The following is a 12144-nucleotide window of genomic DNA, read 5'->3' on the forward strand; positions in this document are numbered from 1 at the left end:
TGTAATACCATCCAACATCCACATCTGCCTATCCCAGGTCCTTGGGAAAAACTCAATAGGTAGACAAAAATGCCAAATCCAGTCTGAACATCTGGCTGACTGTGCGATGATCAATAATTATTATTATTATTATTATTATTATTATTATTATTATTATTATTATTATTATTATTATTATTATTATTATTATTATTCCTTACTAGGAACTTCCATCCTGCGACGATATCTGGAATACCATCAAACATCCACATCTGCCTATCCCAGGTCCTTGGGAAGGACTCGATAGGTAGACAAAAATGCCGAATCCAGTCTGAACATCTGGCTGACTGTGCGATGATCAATAATAATAATAAATCTGGAAGGGACCTTGGAGGTCACCTAGTCCAACCCCCTGCTCCAGTAGGAAACCCTATAGTACCATTTCAGACAAATGGCTGTCCAGTCTCCTCTTAAAAACCTCCCGTGTTGGAGCACCCACAGCTTCTTTGAATTCTTTGGGGCAGCCCCTGAGATATTGGAACACTGCTATCATGTCACCCCCTCATCCTTTTCTTCATTAAACTAGACATTCCCAATTCCAGCAACCGTCCCTTATATGTTTTGGCCTCCAGCCCCCTAATCATCTTTGTTGCTCTTCTCTGCACTCTTTCCAGAGTCTCAACATCTTTTTTTAGAGGGTGGTGACCAAAACTGGATGCAGTGTTCATCACCAACACAGATCAAATATGTCCTTAGCTTTGGATTTAGAGGTTTCATAGTGTTTGATAACTTTTAGTTTACCCCAGAATTAAAAAAAAATCTGGGTTCCAATATTAAGATAACTCACTACGTGTTTCCAACCAAGGACAGGCAGACAAAATTACTCCAGCCTAGAGTAATTCAACAAGAATGGCTTGCTCTTTTTTTTTTTCAGCAGGACTGCTTCGGGCTGTGGAGGTTTCACTAACCACTGGCAGAAAAGTAGACGGAATTCATTCATCTTTCATGACTGGTGGCAGAATTCACTCCCTACTCAATTCTCACCTTGCGACAACACCCTGTAACTCACTTACAGGCACAGTTGGACAACCTCAGCTTGCCAAGCTGTGTTGCAAAGCATGATGGTTAATTAGAGGTAAAGTTGCCTTTGATCGTGGTTCTATTTAATTAACGAAGCTCTAATTATTTCCTTGCAGCCATTTCATTAAAATCCTGCTGGATTAACCAAGGCCAACTGTTGTTTTGCTTCTCACGGTGGCCAAGCCGATAAAAAATGTGGAACAAGAAGGAAACACAGAAGTTAATTAACTTTGACCTTGTTTGTAAAGCAGAAAACCTGATATTAGCCATTCCAGCAGAGGATCGTCTCAATCTTGGCAAGCTGAAAATGGTTGGGCTTCAATGCCCAGAATTCCTCAGCCAACCATTTCTAGCTAAGGAATGCTGGGAGTTGAAGTCCATGTATCTTCAGGATACCAAAGTTGAGAAACAGTGATTCCGACTCAAAGGTGGTTTTTCAAGAGGCAACTCAATTTCTTGTTGTTGTTTTTTCCTTTGAAGATATTTCGCTTCTCATCCCAGAAGCTTCTTCAGCTCTGACTGGATGGTGGGGGAATGGAAGGATTTATACTCCTTGCAGACAGCTGGTCGTTTGCATCCTTTTAGAGGGTCGTTGAGGCCACTTGGAGGTTAATCTGCATCCTCAGGTTCGCCTGGGTGATGCAAATGGGTGTGGAGCCTCCTTGGAACTGCTGAAAGGACTCTGTTGTAGACTGGAGATGGATGGTGTCGTATCCCCCCCTCCTCTGTTAAGAGAGGGCTGTTCAGTATTGACACAGATGGCCTCTTGGGCCCCTCTTTCAAATCAGAATTTGCACCACTCAGGTGACCCCGAGGACGCAGATAAACCTCCAAGTGGCCTCAACGACTCTCTTAAAAAATGCAAATGACCGGCTGTCTGCAAGGAGTATAAATCCTTCCTTTCCCCACCATCCAGTCAGAGCTGAAGAAGCTTCTTGGGTGAGAAGCGAAACGTCTTCAAAGAAAAACAAGAAAGTTAGACTGGACCAGAAGTCCCTTCCATCTTCAACAGCTCCACGCCCATTTGCACCACTCGGGTGACCCTGAGGACACAGACAAGCCTCCAAGTGGCCTCAACGGCTCTCTAAAAAAAGGATGCAAATGACCGGCTGTCTGCAAGGAGTATAAATCCTTCCTTTCCCCACCATCCAGTCAGAGCTGAAGAAGCTTCTTGGGTGAGAAGCGAAACGTCTTCAAAGAAAAACAAGAAAGTTAGACTGGACCAGAAGTCCCTTCCATCTTCAACAGCTCCACGCCCATTTGCACCACTCGGGTGACCCTGAGGACACAGACAAGCCTCCAAGGGGCCTCAACGGCTCTCTAAAAAAAGGATGCAAATGACCGGCTGTCTGCAAGGAGTATAAATCCTTCCTTTCCCCACCATCCAGTCAGAGCTGAAGAAGCTTCTTGGGTGAGAAGCGAAACGTCTTCAAAGAAAAACAAGAAAGTTAGACTGGACCAGAAGTCCCTTCCATCTTCAACAGCTCCACGCCCATTTGCACCACTCGGGTGACCCTGAGGACACAGACAAGCCTCCAAGTGGCCTCAACGGCTCTCTAAAAAAAGGATGCAAATGACCGGCTGTCTGCAAGGAGTATAAATCCTTCCTTTCCCCACCATCCAGTCAGAGCTGAAGAAGCTTCTTGGGTGAGAAGCGAAACGTCTTCAAAGGAAAAACAAGGAAGTCCAGTTGCCTGGTGGAAAAAGCAGCTTTGGGAGAACCGTGACCTGGAGGACTGGGAATCTCCATCGACTGATTCAGACCACCGAAAACTCTTGGTACGTGTATTGAGAACCTGACCTGATGTGGTCACCTGGTTTCAGCTCTGTACTCAACACCCCCCCCAAAAAAAAGATAGCATCGTAAAATTATAGAACGTACAAGTCAGAAGAAACTAAGAGGTCCTCTAATCCAGGGGTCTCCAACTTAACTGTGAAAGGGATCAACCAACTGGGAGAGGGATCTTGGAAGCTTAGTGGACAATCCATTAAATATGAGCTAACGGTGTGCTGCAGCAGCCAAAAAAGCCGGTACAATCCTAAGATGCATTCTATAGGTAGTTTAGAAGCCACCTATTTTCACATGTGGTGGACTTGTAGAAATATAAAAGCTTTTTGGATCAAAATTTGGTCGAACATTCAAAAGATTTTTAAGAGAAAGATAAAGTTTTCTCCGCAATTGTTTTTATTGGGTATTGTTGTAGATTGTGATGTTAAAGAAACTAACTGGATGTTGAACATGATAACAGCAGCACGGTTACTGGTGGGACAATATTGGAAGAAGGATAGTTTGCCCACTATAGAAGAATGGGTGCTTAAAGTTTCGAATCTTGCAGAAATGTCTAAGATTTCTGCTTATTTGAAAGATCATTCACAGGAAAGATATATTTCAGTTTGGAGGAGATGGATAAATTATATTCAAAACAAATATGGGACTAAAAAGTACCATTTAGCTTATGAGTAGATTTTAGTGGGATATTGTTATTGGTACGTTGTTGGTAGTTATGTTAAAGGGGAGTTAAAGCACATTATGAATTTGGTTAATTGTATATTATGCATAATTTTTATTTAGAATATGATTATTGTAACTATAATCCTGTATTTAGCTCTGGGAAGTGGGGGGGGGAGTGGGTGGGTTTGGGGTGGGAGGGATTTGGGGATATATTGTAAAATTTTGTTTTTGTAAAACTCTTTAATAAAAAAAACCCTAAGATGCATTAACAGAGGGATTCAATCAAGATCGTGTGAGGTACTAATACCACTCTATAAAGCCTTAGTAAGACCGCACCTAAAAAACTGCAACCAGTTTTGGCCCCCACACTATTAAAAAAAAGATGTTGAGACTGGAAAAAGTGCAGAGAAAAGAAACCAAGATGATCAGGGGACTGGAGGCTAAAACATGTAAGGAACGGTTGCTGGAATTGGGTATCTCCAGTTTTAATGAAGAGAAGGACCAGGGGAGACATGATAGCAATATTCCAATATCTCAGCGGCTGCCACGGAGAAGAGCTGGTTGACTTATTCTCCGAAGCCCCTGAAGGCAGGACAAGAAGCAACAGATGGAAACTAAATCAAGGAGAGAAGCAACCTAGAACTAAGGAGGAATTTCCTGACAGCGAGAACAATTCATCAATGTCACAGTTTGTCTCTAGAAGTTGTGAGTGTTCCATCACTGGAGTTTTTCGAAAACAGACTGGACAAACCATTTGACTAGAATTGGAATAAGGTCTCCAGCATTGAGCTGGGAGTTAGATTAGAAGACCCCCCCCCCCCCCAAGTTCCATTCCAGTCCTGATTTTGTTCTATGAACAACTAACCCTTCCAATGGGCACAAGCTTTGAAAAGCTGGTGCAAGGATCCTATTTCTGGAGGCAGGTTGTTCCACTGGTTAATTGTTCTAACTGTCAGGAAGTTTCTCCTTAGTTCCAGGTTGCTTCTCTCCTTGACTAGTTTCCATCCGTTGCTTCTTGTCCTGCCTTCAGGCGCTTTGGAGAATAGCTTGACTCCCTCTTCTTTGGGGCAGCCCCTGAGATACTGGAAGACTGCTATCATGTCCCCCCTCGTCCTTTGCGGGTTCTTCGCACCCGGCGGGCTCCTCATGGACTTGCCAATGAATGAGGACACGTCTCTCTGAGCGTTCTCGGGATGAGGGCCCAGACTGAAGTCCTAAGCTCTCTTTTATTGGAAACATAGGTTACAAAGTCAGCAAGTTAACATAGGTTACAAAGTCAGCAAGTTAACATAGGTTACAAAGTCAGCACAAGCAACAAGCAGTTAAATGGTTACATTTTAGTTATGCAGGAAGGAATTATCTTATGTTTACAAATGGTTGCATTTCAACTATACATCAAGCAGGTATCTTAAGGTTATAAATTAGCTACATTTCTGTATGGAATGTCTTTGTTCCTGTAACTATCTTGTATGTGTTACTTTCTTGTACGTGTTCCAACGGGTGTCCGTCTGCACGTAGCAAGGTCATCTGAAAACTTGTCTCTGCCCTGAGCCAGACCTGCGCCATTTTATGTGAGCCTAAGGTGGAAATATCACAGGTTTCCTACATCTCCTCCTTTTTTGTTTTTTGACCCAAAGGGCTCAGGAGGACAGAGATGTGGTGCATTCCGTTGCTAAGCATAAGGCTTTCTTTTGGCCCTCCTCGCCATCTGTGTCTAATACGAAGGAGGCCTTTTCAATGGCGCGGTCCGTAGTATCTGACTCAAGGTCTTCTTGAGGCAATAACTGATATTTTCTTTCCCACAAGGCATTTACATGCTTGATGGCACGTTGCTCTGCTATAAATGAAATGCTATTAGAGATAGTTCTAACAAAAATAGGTAAAATACAAGGCAATATAATACATCCTAAAGCAATCATACTAATTAAAGCTACAATAGCTTGCAAACCAGGTAATTTGGGAAACCAGGAGCCAAATAATTCCTGAAAGTTAAAACCATTCCATGTTTGAACAGGAACATGAGCTACTTTAATCATTTTGTCTGTGATCTCCTGAATCACTTTTCCACTGTCATCAATTTCAATACAACAATTTGTAAGGTTAAATTTTCCACATACCCCCCCTTCTTTAGCTAAGAGATAGTCCAGGGCCAAGCGATTTTGCATAATATAAGTTCTTGATTTAGCACTTTCTTTAGCTAAATGGGTCATGGCTGAAACTGTTTCATTAGTGACAATTTCTACAACTGCTTGCAGTCGAATCAGACGATTGAGTAAGTAAATTGGGGTTCTATAACCATAGGTCCCATCTTCTGCCCAAGTTGCAGGTCCATAATAATGGATTATACGGTCGGGGGGCCATTCATTGTCTTTCCAAACACCCCGATGAATGTTTTTTGTGTCTCGTTCACTACGGATGTTACCAATTTCTTCATAAACTGGAACACCCAACACTTGTCGCTGTTGGAGGGGCAAAAGGAAAAAGCTAGGCCTGATGGCTCCTAGAACACAAGAACCATACCAGTCCTTGGGAAGAAAATTATAAGCAAAACGTCCACAAATCCAATATAGGCCGGTAGGAGCTTTCCATTGCAAGGTGTTGTTTTCTGGATCTAACAGGAAGGCCATATTTGTCATTTGTGCCAATGCGTTGTTGGGCTGTGAGTCCGAAGAACCTGACCACCAAGTATTGTTCTCCCAAGTCCCTTTGCATCTTAATGAGCCCACGTTACTATGGCGAAAATCAGTCCTATTACGTTGGTAACAAATGTTGCCGACCAAGTTGGTGGTTATAGCCCAAATTTCTTGTCCTTTCGGAATAAAGGTGTAATTGGCCTGATTTTCTAACACCTGAGTGTAATTGAGTTCATGGGCTTCCCATGGCCATTGATCCCCCATATTAGTGCCCCCACACACAAAACAATTTTGTACCGTGAGCTCCTTAGCAATAGTTTCTGCCAAGGCCAAAAACATGTTGTGAGCTCTAGGGGGAAGTACCAACCCCTCCATTTGTTGGATTTCTTGATAATAAGAATGAAAAAGTGACTGACTAAGGGGATCTAAATTGTGCTGAATAATCTGGATTGTTAAGGTTACACTGGGGTCGGAGCCTGTTCCGTCGATACCCAGCCCATATTGATTGTTGACCCCTTTCCAGGAATGTGATCCCAACCAATTTTGTGGGACCGGGAATGTCAAATTTATTAAGTTGCAATTATGCTGGTGGCAGGAGGAGTTTGCTGGCAATCTGGTAATATAAAGTGTCTTATGCTGATTATACCTGGGTATGGTATCTGGATGGACAGTCATTCCTCGGGACTGAAAGTCCACACATTTCCAGTCCCCACAATAGGTGCCTCTGCCGCAGGAGTCGCGGTAGTCAGATCGTCGGGCGCATATATACTTTTCATTGTTGGAGTAAGTTCGCCGCCATTCTAAGGATCCGCATGTACTGGCCCCTTCATCCATGGCTCTGCATGCATCAAAGATGACAGATTGAGAAACCTCTCTGTTGTAAAAATCATGACTAACCAGGAGAGCTGACCCTGCTTCAATTTTAATTGTGTATCGATGAGTGGGTCCCTGTGGGTTGAAACATTGAATTTTACCAGCGTCAGTACAGATAAAGTATGATGTACCATTATAGGTGCAGTGATGTGACAGTTTGGTTTTGCAAGATAGGTGAGTGTGAAAAATCAATGTTCGAGTGATGAGGGTGCCTTGTTTGGTGGTTACCATGCAAAGTTCACATTGTCCTTCAGTCTGAAGCACCGCGGTCGTATGAGTTGGTAATGTTGATGAAAAACCGATAAGAATCACAAACCATATTGTCGTCTTTAGCGGGGTCCGTAGTTGTTTTTGTGGAGGCATGATATGGGCGAACATGGCGACCAGGGATCCACAGCACTTTGTCTGGCAGTTGGACTGCAGCGTAGCCTCTGCCCCAGGTGATAAGGTCTGCAGGGCCTTGCCAAGTTAGGTCTGGAAGTTGTCGGTACCAAACCTGTGGCTTAGGGAGATCTGAAGAAGAAGAAGAAGAAGAAGAAGAAGAAAAATGCCGCTCTGCAGCTGTGGTTAAGGGATGGCCAGTCAAGTTTGAAAAGTTTAGAGTGTAGAGGCAAAGGTTAAGAGTTTCTTGCACTGCTGGGAGGTTGGGGCTTCGTTTTCCCCCGTTCTGATTTTTATAGCGATCTAAAGCATGTTTCAAGGTTTGGTTAGCCCTTTCCACCAAGGCTTGGCCTTGGCTATTATATGGAATTCCAAATTTGTGTGTTATTTGCCAATAATGACAAAATTCTGCCATGGCTTGACTGCTATAGGCAGGGCCATTATCTGTTTTGAGTTCTTTTGGACATCCCAGCACTGCAAAGGTCCGAATACAATGATTAATGACATGTTTGGTGGCTTCTCCCCTTTGGGGGGTAGCCATGATGAATCCTGAAAAAGTATCAATTGAAACATGCAAATACTTCCATGGGGCAAATGGTGCATATTGTGTGACATCCATTTGCCAAATTTGGCAAGGCTCCAATCCCCTTGGATTGACACCCATAGGGATTGCAGTGGCTTGTTTGCTGCAGGTTGGACATTGTTGGCGAATTGCAATAGCTTCTGCAGCTGTAATGCCAAATTGCTTCTGCAAAGCTTTGGGATTTTGATGAAAATATGAATGACTTTCCCAGGGGGTGAGGGGTTGCAAGGAACAGGCCGAAGGTCCGGAGGCAGCCTGATCTGCAACATTGTTTCCCTCTTGCAAAAAACCTGGAAAAGGCTGATGACTACGAATGTGAGCAACAAAAACAGGATGTTGGCGTTCAAAAAGCAAATTTTGCAAGGTTAAAAAAAGTTGTAACAAATCTGGTTGAATGGATGGGGATAAATAAGATCCATAAATCACTTGAATTGTGTGATAAACATAAAAGCTATCCACAATAAGATTCAAAGGTTGAAATGAAAAAATTTGACAGGCCAAAATTGAAGCAGCCAATTCAGCTTTTTGAGCTGACCGCTGGGGTGTTGTTTGCTTGGTTATCCATTGACCATTTTCCAACCAGGCACAGGCGCCACACTCCTTGCTCCCATCTGCAAAAACTGTAACAGCCGAATGTAGGGGGTGAGGAGACAAGGGTGACAACCAGTCAATGGGTACAGTGCGAACAATTTGCAAGCGATAATCGGGTGGTGGGTGGCAAGAAACCTTGCCATGCCAATCAGCTAAGGAAAATTGCAATTCACTGGAGGTTTGAAAAAATGATTCCCAAATCCGCAAAGACATAGGCACAAAAAGAGTGTCTATCTCCAGCCCAATCAAGGCTTTCGTTCGGTGACGAATTTTAAAAATCAGTTGAGCCAATTGTGCTTCTCTGGTTAAAACAGAAACTTTGGGCGTATGGGATAAATGAATCCACTCCAAAATTTTCAATTGGTTAGCACATTGAACAATAGCAGCAGTAAACAGTCCAGGTGTGTTTAAAATAATAGCAGCAAAAGGAACATTGATAACCATACGGTCTACCCAGATCTTTTTTAATGCAACATTTACCAACTGCAAAGTTTTAATATGTTGTTCTGACAAACAGATTTTGTCTGCTGGATGCTTTCCTAACGTTAAAGCATGAAACAAAGGAGACAAATCTGATGTTGTTAAGGACAGATATGGTCTTGCCCAATTAATGGTTCCTAGATATTGCTGCAATTGTACCAATGTTGGTTCTGATGGCAAAAATAATTTTGGAATATGAGGAAAAGCTGCTGTAGATAAAAGCTTATGGCCTAAATAGGAATAAGGCGACATGTGTTGAACTTTTTGTGGACTGACAAAAAATCCAAACTGATTTAAAATTTTTGTTAAAAATTCAAAAGTTGCCATAACAGTTCCTTTGGGGCCTGGTGCTGCAATTAAAATATCGTCCATATAGTGATAAACCAAAAAATGTGGATGTTTATCACGATATGGCTGCAACACTTTTGCCACGTACCATTGACACATGGTGGGGCTATTAAGCATGCCTTGAGGTAAAACCTTCCATTGGTATCTTTGGGCAGGTTCAGAGTTATTGAGAACAGGCAAAGTAAAAGCAAACAGTTGTCTATCTTCCTCACATAAAGGAATAGAAAAGAAAGCATCTTTCAAGTCAATGATCATGAGGTCGTAATTTTGAGGAATCAAATTTGGATTTGGCAGGTCAAGTTGTAGCGCCCCCATCGGTTTAATTATGGAATTTACCGCTCGGAGGTCGTGTAAGAATCTCCATTTACCAGATTTCTTTTTAATGACAAAGACAGGCGTATTGTAAGGACTGTTGGATGGCTCAATATGAGCACTTTCCAATTGCTCCTTAACTAATTGCTTTAAGGCGTGTAATTTTTCTAAGGTGAGGGGCCATTGGTTTATCCAAACAGGAGTATCAGTTGTCAATTGGAGCTTTAAGGGTGAAATAGACATAGTGAATCTATTCAAGTGTCAATTTAGCTTGGAACTGTTGCATCAAATCACGACCCCACAGATTTGTGTGAATAGGCAATATGACAGGTTGAAAGTAAGCGACTGAAGAAACAAAGGAAGAAGTTACCGGGAGCCACCTCTTGCTGCGCACGGCGTGTTGAATTCCCCCTACTCCTCTGACAGCAGGGGCGCTCTCAGTCTCCCAGCCCTGTGGCCATTCCGAAGATCGGATGACACTTACGTCCGCCCCTGTATCCAATAAACCAGAAAAACTCTGGTCATTGATAGTAAACGTCATCATGGGGCGACCATCTTGGACTGGCTGCTCAACTGCAAGCGCATCTGTGACCTCAGAGGAGGGTGGAGCCGTGGCTGGGACCAATAAAATGGCTGATGCCACAAGGTCCCCTTTGTGAAAGATCGTGGGTGAGTTTCCGGTAACCGCCATAGCAACAGAGGAAAAGTCACGAGAGTCTCGCAAGAATGGGGAAGCTAGAATTCCCCTAGCAATAAGATCGCGCACAGGAAAAACCAGGAGTGGGCCTTTAGGAGGTAAAGGGCATTTAGGATCGGGTTCAGTAGGCAGAAAATAGACTAAGCCAGGAACATTAATTTCAACCTCTTCTGAGGCGACTATGCGAATAGGGGGAGAATGAAAAAGAGGATCAGGGAAAAGTTCAGAGGGGTTAGAAGTGTTAAGAGGAAAAGAAATGTCAGCCTTTGGTGTCGGGCTGGCTGACTGCCCCTCCTCTAGTTTCCCTGCTGGGAGCCAGAAGAGGCGTGGCATTGATTGGCCCAATGGAACCCCTTTTTGCAGCGGGGGCACACCGTTTTTGGTTTAGCCAATTGATTGCCAAATTTGGAGGCACCTCCACCGGGGGCTCTACATTGAGATTTGAAATGTCCAGGCTTGCCACAGTTAAAGCAATTTCCCATTGGTTTTCTTTGTCCTCCATTATTTAGTGCCATAGCCAGGGCATCCATGGAATATGCCGTTGTGCCTACTATGCGACATGCGTTTAAATAATCAGCAAGAGTGGCATTTGGCATGGCAATAATTGATTTTAACAATTTCTTACAGTCTTCATTAGCATTTTCATAAGCCAATTTTAACAGGAGTTCATTTCGGGCATATTCATTGTCTATTTGCCTTGTTATTTCCTCCTGCAGTTTATCCACAAAGTCTGAATAAGCCTGATTGGGACCTTGATAAACCTTTGCAAAAGACATTTTAGCTTTTCCGTGAGGATCATCTATCTTGCGGAAAGCTGCTAAAGCCCCTTCCTGTATCAAATTAAAAGCCTCCCTTGGGCTTTGAGCCTGTTGGTCATTTGTAACGAATTGTCCTGTGCCAAATAATTGAGCCCTATTTACTCCTTGAGGTAATCCAGCAAGAATTTTTTTCTCTATTTCTTTTTTATACTCAGATTCCCAAACTACATATTGTGAAGGTGTCAGTATCATATGTGCAATGGACTTCCAGTCTAGCAATGCCATCACATAAGTAGAGGCCATGGAAACGAAGAGTCCTTGTACAAAAGGCGATTGAATGCCATATGAAGCAACGGCTTTTTTAAGATCTTTCACTATATTCCATTGCAGTCCTTCATATGTGTGAACAGCATTTCCTCCAGCTGCCGGAGCTGGCTGGATGTTTACTGGATAGCAAGACAAATCTTCCAATGTTAGCTGTCCTGATCGGGCGGCCTGTCTAACAGCATTTGCCACCATTCCTTCTCTAGGATAATTGTTAATTACTTCTGGCTGAGCCTGAGGGGCACTGGGAGCCGCAGCTGAGGTGCCCTGCTGAGTTTCTCCCGGCTGAGTAGGTTCCTCATAAGGAGGGGGAGCCGGAGAAACGGAAAAGGCTTCTTTAAGTCCCTTTTCGTGAATCAACAAACTTTCCATTAAGACTCGCCAGGTTGTTAACATTTTTGGAGGTGCTCGAGGAGGTTCATGGAGCCATTCTCCAATTTTTCTCCAAGTCCCTGTTTTCAACGAGCCCTTTTCCGGATAAGCCGGAGTATTTTCCCAAACATATTCCATTAAAGCAATCAACTCCTTTTTTGAAACTGCTGGCAATTGTTTGCCACTACTCTTAAGTAAAATATTAGAAGTTCTGACTATTTCCTCAAGCTCTTTCAGATGCGCTGCCTGTTGCTTAGAAAATTTGTTCCCCATACTCACGA

The sequence above is a fragment of the Vipera berus genome (genome assembly GCF_964194415.1).
Source record: "Vipera berus genome assembly, chromosome: 1".
Classification (NCBI taxonomy): Eukaryota; Metazoa; Chordata; class Lepidosauria; order Squamata; family Viperidae; genus Vipera; species Vipera berus.